Below are 9,431 nucleotides of genomic sequence, written 5' to 3' on the forward strand. Positions count from 1 at the left end.
TACAACCTCTCCTGAACGATTTAACTTGACAAACAGTAACCCACGTTTAAAACAATTGTTTTGCCGCGTTTACGTTTAGAAGCGTTTGAAAATAAAAATGATAGTCCCCTCTTGGAACGCCTTATTCTTCTGGGCTTAGTCTTTTCAGGTAATGAATTGTAATTTGATTTTTTTGACCGTCACTGGTGATGTTGGTGTGCCTTTGGCTAATTGTCAATACTCTATTCTAATTTAAGGGTACCCCGATAATACTCATACACTGAGGTTTCCCTTGAAGTACCCCAAATTTACTTCATTCTTCATCACTACTTTGGAAGTTATTGTCTTCTTTCCTCATATGTCAATAGAGACAGGCATTTTTTTTTTTTTTAAAACGCCTTTTATTTTCAACATTTAGTCGTTTAATTTTAGTTATATCTTATTGCTTTCAATTTGATAGATGGTCCCTTGGTGTTATCTCCTTAATTGATTTATCCCTCTCTATGGTACGATCAAGTTGATCAAATTTTATCCATTCACGCTTGGATTTTCATATTTCTATGGAATACACAGGCCAGGATTCAAATCAGTTTGTTGTCTACTCAGTATTTTGCCTAAGCTGTAATTTGTGAAATTTATACTGTTTTTTGTTTTCTTGGAGTTTTTCAATTGTGTTTCTTCTCATTATAGTGATTATATTTATGAGGTCTGATATTAAAGTTCTCCTGAAGAAGCCCTATTTGTATGGCAAAACATGTAGAGACTAATCAGTTTTGCATCCAGTTCTACAGTCAGGTCCATAAATATAGGGACATCAACACAATTCTAATCTTTTTGGCTCTATATTACCACCACAATGGATTTGAAATGAAACAAGATGTGCTTTAAAGTGGTTGTAAACCCTTACAACCAACTTTGACCTACAGGTAAGCCTAGATTAAGGCTTACCTGTAGGTCCAAGAAATATCTCCTAAACCTATATGGTTTAGGAGATATTTACCCGAAGACAGGCACCGCTGTCTACGGCGCATGCAGGCGCACTGGGCAGGCCGCAGATCGCAGCAATATGCCGCGAGTGTCGGCTCCCGTGCGCATGCGCTAGAGTGACGTTATCGCTGCTCCGGCAAATCACAGTGCCGGAGCAGCGAGACCCGGAAGTCACTCCGGGATCCATGGCAGCAGCGGACATGAAGGCGGAGGACCGCTTCGGGGGCTTCGTTCTCAGGTAAGTTATTCATAATGAGCTAGTATGCTATGCATACTAGCTCATTATGCCTTTGCCTTACAGGGTGTGTTTTTTTTTTTTTTAGCCTTTACTTCCTCTTTAAATGCAGACTTAATTTGAGGCTATTTACATCCAAATCAGGTGAACGGTGTAGGAATTACAACAGTTTGTATATGTGCCTCCCACTTTTTAAAGCGGGAGTCCACCGGGACTCCGCGTTTTTTTTTTTTTTTTTTTTAAAAGCCAGCAGATACAAATACTGCAGCTGCTGACTTTTAAATAGTGACACTTACCTGTCCAGCGCGCCCGCGATGTCGGCACCCGAAGCCGATCGCTCGCTCGGCTGCCGGGTCCCGCCGCCATCTTGGGTATGGGAATCAGGAAATGGAGCCTTTCGGCTTCATTTCCCGGTTCCCTACTGCGCATGCGCGAGCCGCGCGGCGCAATCCGGACGGTCCCCGCTGCCTCTGGAAGCTGTGTGTTTCCCAGCAGGCAGCGGGGCACTTGCTGAAGGGGGCGGGCGCTTGCGGAACGGGGGCGTAACCTACGCTCGTTCCGCAGAGAGCTAGCCCGGAAGTGGGTGCAGTTACCTGGATTATCCAGGTAACTGCACCCCCCTCCCCCCTGAAAGGTGCCGATTGTGGCGCCGGAGGGGGGGGGGGATTCCGATGAGCGGAGGTCCATTTTAGGGTGGACCTCCGCTTTAAGGGACCAAAAGTAATAGGACAATTGGCTGCTCAGCTGTTCCATGGCCAGGTGTGCTATTCCCTCATTATCCCATTTACAAGGTGCAGATAAAAGGTCCAAAGTTCATTTCAAGCGTGCTATTTGCATTTGGAATCTGTTGCCATCAACCACCCAAAGAGCTGTCACTATCAGTCAAGCAAGCCATCATTAGGCTGAAAAAACAAAACAAACCCATCGGAGAGATAGCAAAAACATTAGGTGTGGCCAAATCAACTGTTTGGAACATCCTTAAAAAGAAAGAACGCACCGGTGAGCTCAGCAACACCAAAAGACCCGGAAGACCACGGAAAACAACTGTGGTGGATGACCGAAGAATTCTTTCCCTGGTGAAGAAAACACCCTTCACAACAGTTGGCCAGATACACTCTCCAGGAGGTAGGTGTGTATGTGTGTCAAAGTCAACAATCAAGAGAAGACTTCACCAGAGTGAATACAGAGGGTTCACCACAAGATGCAAACCATTGGTGAGCCTCAAAAACAGGAAGGCCAGATTTGAGTTTGCCAAACAACATCTAAAAAAAGCCTTCACAGTTCTGGAACAACATCCTATGGACAGATGAGACCAAGATCAACTTGTACCAGAGTGATGGGAAGAGAAGAGTATGGATAAGGAAAGGAACTGCTCATGATCCAAAGCATACCACCTCATCAGTGAAGCATAATGGTGGTAGTGTCATGGTGTGGGCATGTATGGCTGCCAATGGAACTGGTTCTCTTGTATTTATTGATGATGTGACTGCCGACAAAAGCAGCAGGATGAAGTGTTTCGGGCAATATTATCTGCTCATATTCTGCAAAATGCTTCAGAACTCATTGGACGGCGCTTCACAGTGCAGATGGACAATGACCCGAAGCATACTGCAAAAGCAACCAAAGAGGTTTTTTTAAGGGAAAAAAGTGGAATGTTATGCAATGGCCAAGTCAATCACAAGACCCGAATCCGATTGAGCCTGCATTTCACTTGCAGAAGACAAAACTGAAGGGAAAATGCCCCAGGAACAAGCAGGAACTGAAGACAGTTGCAGTAGAGGCCTGGCAGAGCATCACCAGGGATGAAGCCCAACGTCTGGTGATGTCTATGCATTCCAGACTTCAGGCTGTAATTGACTGCTAAAGGATTTGCAACCAAGTATTAAAAAATGAAAGTTTGATGGATGATTGTTAATCTGTCCCATTACTTTTGGTCCCTTAAAAAGTGGGAGTCACATATACAAACTGTTGCAATTCCTACACCGTTCACCTGTTTGGATGTAAATACCCTCAAATTAAATCTGAAAGACTGCAGTTAAAGCACATCTTGTTTGTTTCATTTCATATCCATGGTGGTGTATAGAGCCAAAAAGATTATAACTATGTCAATGTCCCAATATTTATGGACCTGATTGTATGTATTTTGTGATTAATTCTTTGGAATGTTTATTTTTGCGCTTTAAAAGTCCCATAAAAATCTTTCCATATTTGTGTATTTATAAAGGGATGTGGCGCTATAAACTGTTTCATTATCCCAGCTCATAAACAAAAGTCCCTAGGAAAGTTCTTTGGCTCAAATTCTGGTCTGAGGACTAAGGCTTTAAAGACCACTGATCAGAAAATTGTATTAATTCAGCCACATTGGAGGTTTTCCAGCATGAACGGCCTAAGCTATGCTACAGAATCTCAATCGGATTTAAGTCCGGACTTTGACTAGACCACTCCAAAAACAGAATTTTTTTTTTTTTTTTTTTTTTTTTAACCATTAAGAGGTGGACTTGCTGGTGTGTTTCGGAACATTGTCCTGCTGCATAACCCAAATGTGCTTGAGCTCAGGAACTGATGGCCGGACATTCTCTTTCTGGATTTTCTGGTAGAAAGACGACTTCATGGTTCAGTTATGGAATCCAGATCCTGACGTTGCAAAGCAGCCACAGACCATCACACTACTACGTCTGACCGTTGGTATGATGTTCTTTTAATGAGATGCTGTGTTCGTTTTACGCCAGATGTAACGGGACGTAAACCTTCCAAAAAGTTCAACTTTTGTTTCATCAGTCCACGGAATATTTGCTCAAAAGTCTTGGGAATAATTAAGATATTTGGCAAATGTGAGACGAACCTTTGCGTTCTTTTTGGTCAGCAGTGGCTTTGGCCTTGGAACTCTCCCATGGATGCCTTTTTTGCCTAGTCTCTTTCTTATTGTTGAATAATGAACTTACCTGAGGCAAGAAAGGCCTGCCGTTCCTTAGATGTTGTTCTGGGTTCTTTTATGGCCTCCTGGATGAATCGTCGTGCTCTTGAAATAATTTTGGGAGGGCAGCCACTTCTGGAAATGTTCACCACTGTTATGTTTTTTTTCAATTTGTGGATAATGGCTCTCACCGTGGTTCGCTGGAGGCCCAAAGCCTTAGAAATGGTTTTGTAACCATTTCCAGATTGAGACGTGTTACATTGTTTCTCATCTGTTCTTGAATTTCTTGATAGTGACATGATGCGTTGCTTTTAGCATGCTTCGCTTTGTCAGACAGCTTCTATTTAAGTGATTTCTTGATTCAACGGGTCTGGCAGTAATCAGGCCTGGGTGTGGCAAGTGAAATTTAACTCGGCTTTCCAAAAATTGTGGTTAACCTCTTGCTGTCCAGCTCACGCAGATATGCTGCGTCAGGTTGGCTCTCCTGCGCAAACCGACGTACCTGTACATTGGTCTGTGCAAGGTGAATAGAGGGCACACACGTGCACACTGCAGAAGCATGCCAGTGGAATCGATGTCCGCCAGCGACCCGCGAACGTGGTGAGGAGAGGCAGAATGGGGAACTGCCTATGTCAGTGATGGCGAACCTTGGCACCCCAGATGTTTTGGAACTACATTTCCCATGATGCTCAAATACACTGTAGAGTGCATGAGCATCATGGGAAATGTAGTTCCAAAACATCTGGGGTGCCAAAGTTCGCCATCACTGGCCTATGTAAACAAGGCAATTCCACCCTTCTGCCAGATGACATGTCTGAGATCTTGTGTCCCCAGTGATCGTGAACAGTGATCTCTGTCACATTCCAGGCAGCCCATCCCCCCTACATTTAGAACACGCTGAGGGAACACACTTTAGCCCTTGATCGCACCCTAGCGTTAACTCCCATTGATCAGTGCATTTTATAGCACTGATCAATGTAACGTCACTGGAGCCTAAAAGGTGTCATTTGGGGTCAGATTTTCTGACACAATGTCGTAGTCCCATTAAAAATCACAGATCACGGCCATTACCAGTAAAAACAAAAAAAAATGAAAGTTCCCAAATATATCCCGTAGTTTATAGACGTGATAAATTTTGCACAAACCAATGAACATACACCTATTGGGACACAACCGATCACCGGCGGCTGTGTCCCAATCACATAAAGCTGCCGCCAGCTCTTCAGTGCCCACCTGTGCCACCAACAGTACACAACTGTGCAGCCTACCAGTGCCACCTATCAGTGTCCACAATCAGTGCCATCTATCAGTGGTACCTATCAGTGCCATCAGTGCCGCCTCATCAGCGCATATCAATTAAGTAAAAAAAATTAACTGTTTGCTAAATTTTACAACAAACTTTGAAACATGATTTATTTTTTTTAAATGTGCCATCTTTTTTTGTTTAGCAAAAAATAAAAATCCCAGCTGTGATTAAATACCACCAAAAGAAAAGCTCTATTTGTGTGAAAAAAAATTATAAAAATTAAATTTGGTTACAGTGTTGTATGACTGTGCAATTGTCATTCAAAGTGCGACAGTGCTGAAAGGTGAAAATTGGTCTGGGCAGGAGGGGGGTTTTAAGTACCCGTTAAGCAAGTAGTTAAAGGCCCGATTCACCCTTTGCAGTTTGCATTTTCCAGGTGCATTTTGAATTTTTCAATACACGTTTTTGATCCATTGAAGTCTGAAAAAAAAAAAAACAAAAAAAAAAAAACAAAAAAAAAAAAAAAAGTACCTGGCTTATTCCCTAAAATGTGTGAACTTGAACTGTGAACGTGACCCATAGAAAACCATGTTAAATCGACTATAGTGCATTTCTGCAAAACTGAAAACGCACTAAATGCATAGGTGTGAACCAGGCCTAAGTGTGACAAATATGCAAAAAAAAAAAAAAAAAAAATCAGGAAGGGGCAAATACAGCACTGTACATGTGTTGTCTCAGGTTTGCTGTCTGTGTCTCCACTGGGGAAATTCACCGTATTTGTCCTATTATCACCATGACAGAAATTGATAATTGTCACCAGAAAAAAAAATTTAATGAAAAAACTTTCAATACCTGCTCCAGTGACAACTAATGGCGCGTGCACGCGACCGGACTTTCCGTCAGAAAAGGTCAGACGGAATCATCTTATCGGATATTCCTATTGTGTGTGGGGCTTCATCTGACTTTTTTTTTTTTCCAAAAAAGTCTGACGGACCTAGAAATAGAACATGTTTTAAATCTTTCTGATGGAATCAATTCCTATCGGGAGAACCGTTCGTCTGTATGCTAGTCTGGACAGACCAAAAACGACGCAAGAGCAGACTATTGGCTACTGGCTATTGAACTTCCTTTTTCTAGTTCCGTCGTACGTCATCACATTCTAACGAACGACTTTGGTGTGATTGCGTAGGCAAGTCCGTTTCAGCGGAACTCCTTCGGAAAGACAGTCAGAGTTTATTCTGACGGAAAAAACTGTTGTGTGACGCGCAATTACCCTTTACTCTGGAGATGGCACCTCTTATTTTCCTGTTGTGTATCCAGGACAGAAAAGGTGAGAAAACTTCCCAGATGATCAGAGGCATAAAAGAAAGGGAAAAAAAAAAAAAAATGCCAGGCTATAGGGCCACTTTAAGGCTCCATGTACACTGAAGCTCATAAAGTGCCGTTTTCCGGGAGTTTTTTTTTTTTTTTTTAACAGCCCACAAACCTCCCCTCTATGTTATCCTGTGTGTTCATGCACACATGGACATTTTTGGATGTTTATCAGCAGTGGACTTCATGGACTGTTCTGAACGGCATAAAATCGCGTTCAGTAGTTGTTTTCTGACCACAAAAACGGCAAGCACTGATAAACTTCGAGAAACACTCAAAACGTGGCTAACGTTTTTGATCCATTGAAAAAAAAAAAAAGCAAAAAAAAAAAAAGCTAATAGTTGAAAGACTCACTGCAAGCTACTGGCGTTTTTAGAACGTTAATTTAACCTTCAGTGTGCATGGAGCCATAGGACCAATCCACACTGCCCCTCCATGAAATTGCAGAGCAGCCGAGCGATTCACTGCTGCAGTTGCTCTGCGTTGCCCCTGCACTAGGGGGCAACGTGACGCACGATTAAGCACATCGCACGGCTCCCTTTTTTTTGTGCTAATTTATTTCAAGTGTACAAAATGTACACTTCATTCACTGCAAAGTTGGGTGGTGTGATGCACTGCCTGACATTGCCATGCAGGTCTACATGTAAGCGCAGCGTTGGGCTGTGTTGCAGTGCGAATGCGACACATAATAGCAAACAATTGTTTTCCTACAGTGACAGACGGTTTATAATGGAGGTAAATGTCTGTCACCGCATATAGCGTGAATTACACAAGGGAGATATCAAAGGCTGAATTTTGTCTCTCACAGATACGGAAGGCCGTATAGTCTAGTGCAGAGATATGCAATTAGCGGACCTCCAGCTGTTGCAGAATTACAAGTCCCATGATGACAGCCACAAGACATGACACCCAGAGGAAGAGCATGATGGGACTTGTAGTTTTGCAACAGCTGGAGGTCCGCTAATTGCATATCCCTGGTCTAGTGTCTGAAAGTTCTGTTCGTGTCACTGATAATAACCATCAGGTTCTCAGAGTTCTATTATCAGTAATCCGGTATCGCAGAGTCTCCAAATGTTCTCAAAATAAACAGAACCACTTGATTTCCAAGAATTTTATTTTCCTGAGATAGATAAAATCCAAATCATGATACAATGAAGGGGATGGGTAAAATGCAGCAGGCGCCCCACACTCACTTCCTGTGTGCAGAGCGGTCCCTGCTGGGACTGGGGGGGTATGACACACAGGGGGTGACATAGGGGATGACATTAGCAGAAAGCAGTCATTCATTCAGCGGCTAATTATTGCAGTGCAGATCCATAAAGCAACATCCGGGAAGGTGCATAGCTCCCCACTCTGCAGCGGGGGGGGGGTGGGTGGGCTGGTCCGAGATACCAAACCACTATCATGCGGAAAGAAAAAAGGCCAAGCCTCACCAAGTCATTGGTTGTCCTCACCAGCAAAGAGAGAACGGGGCCATCTGCGCCCATAGGAGTGTGGCATAAAGGAGAGGTCAGGCATTTCAGTAAAGCCCCAAGTAGTCATGTGAGTAAAGTGCAATGGGACAACAAGAGTGACTAGGTCAACCGCCTCTATTTCAGTGGGAGACAACGGAAAATGACATTTGTACAAGTGGGAGACAACGGAAAATGACATTTGTACATCTGGAATTTCTCTGCTCCTGTGCGAGAAATATGGAAGCAGCAATCTAGACCTCCTGTAATATGCTAACCTTGACCTGGTAAAACACACAGGGGTTTCCTGATGGAGGTGAGAAAAACATTACATGTCTAAGGGCGGAGTACATCATTGTGGAATAAAAGACAATGAGGGCAGCACCTGGGTGGGGTACTGACAAGGTGTGCCTGTAGTGTAAGCTTACTGTATATAAGATAGGAGGACCAACTACGATGTGTGATAAAGATGAGCCATCCTCACACTGCCACAGGCTAAGGCTATGTTGTCTACCTGTCTTGAAGAATGATTAATCATGTTACCCTAGGGCACAGTTTGGGTGGTTAGGGTTTGGACCCGCAGCAGTACCCTAGGACGCAGCCGAATTGCTGTTGCCAGCCTCTAGGACATAGCCTTGGCTGTAGTTGTACTCTAGGATGTGATCTGGACTTGCTACCAAACTCTAGGGCAGTGGCCTCCAAACTCTGGCCCTTTGCTTTCCTCTATCCAACCCTTGGGGTACCATTTATTTCACTGAAAGGAGACACTATTTGCCCACTGACACCAACAATGGGCATAATTCCTGCCCTGACACCAACAATGAGGCACCGTTTTCCCCCCCCCCCCCCCCCCCAAGACCAAAGAAGGGACACCGTTTACTCCCACCGATGTCCCCCCGAAAGTCTGAAGGACCATAAACTGGCCCTTTGTTTAGAAAGTTTGGAGACCCCTGCTCTAGGGCATGGCCATGCAGTTGTACTCTAGGATAGGGTTTGGACATATACTGCACCCGTACCCTAGGACACCACCTGGACCTGTAGCCATACTCTAGAAAAGACCCCAGCTTGTAGTCATACTCTAGGACAGGGTTTGGACCTGTAGTCATACTCCTAGTATGACCCCAGCCTATAGTCATACTCTGGGATGGAATTTGGATCTGTAGCCATACTCAGGGGAATAACCCAACATGTAGGCGTACTCTAGGATGGAGTTTGGACCTGTAGCCATACTCAAGGAATGGCCCAACC

Source organism: Lithobates pipiens, unplaced genomic scaffold (genome assembly GCF_037356315.1).
Source record: "Lithobates pipiens isolate NorthernLeopardFrog02 unplaced genomic scaffold, aLitPip1_a1.2 Scaffold_18, whole genome shotgun sequence".
Taxonomy (NCBI): domain Eukaryota; kingdom Metazoa; phylum Chordata; class Amphibia; order Anura; family Ranidae; genus Lithobates; species Lithobates pipiens.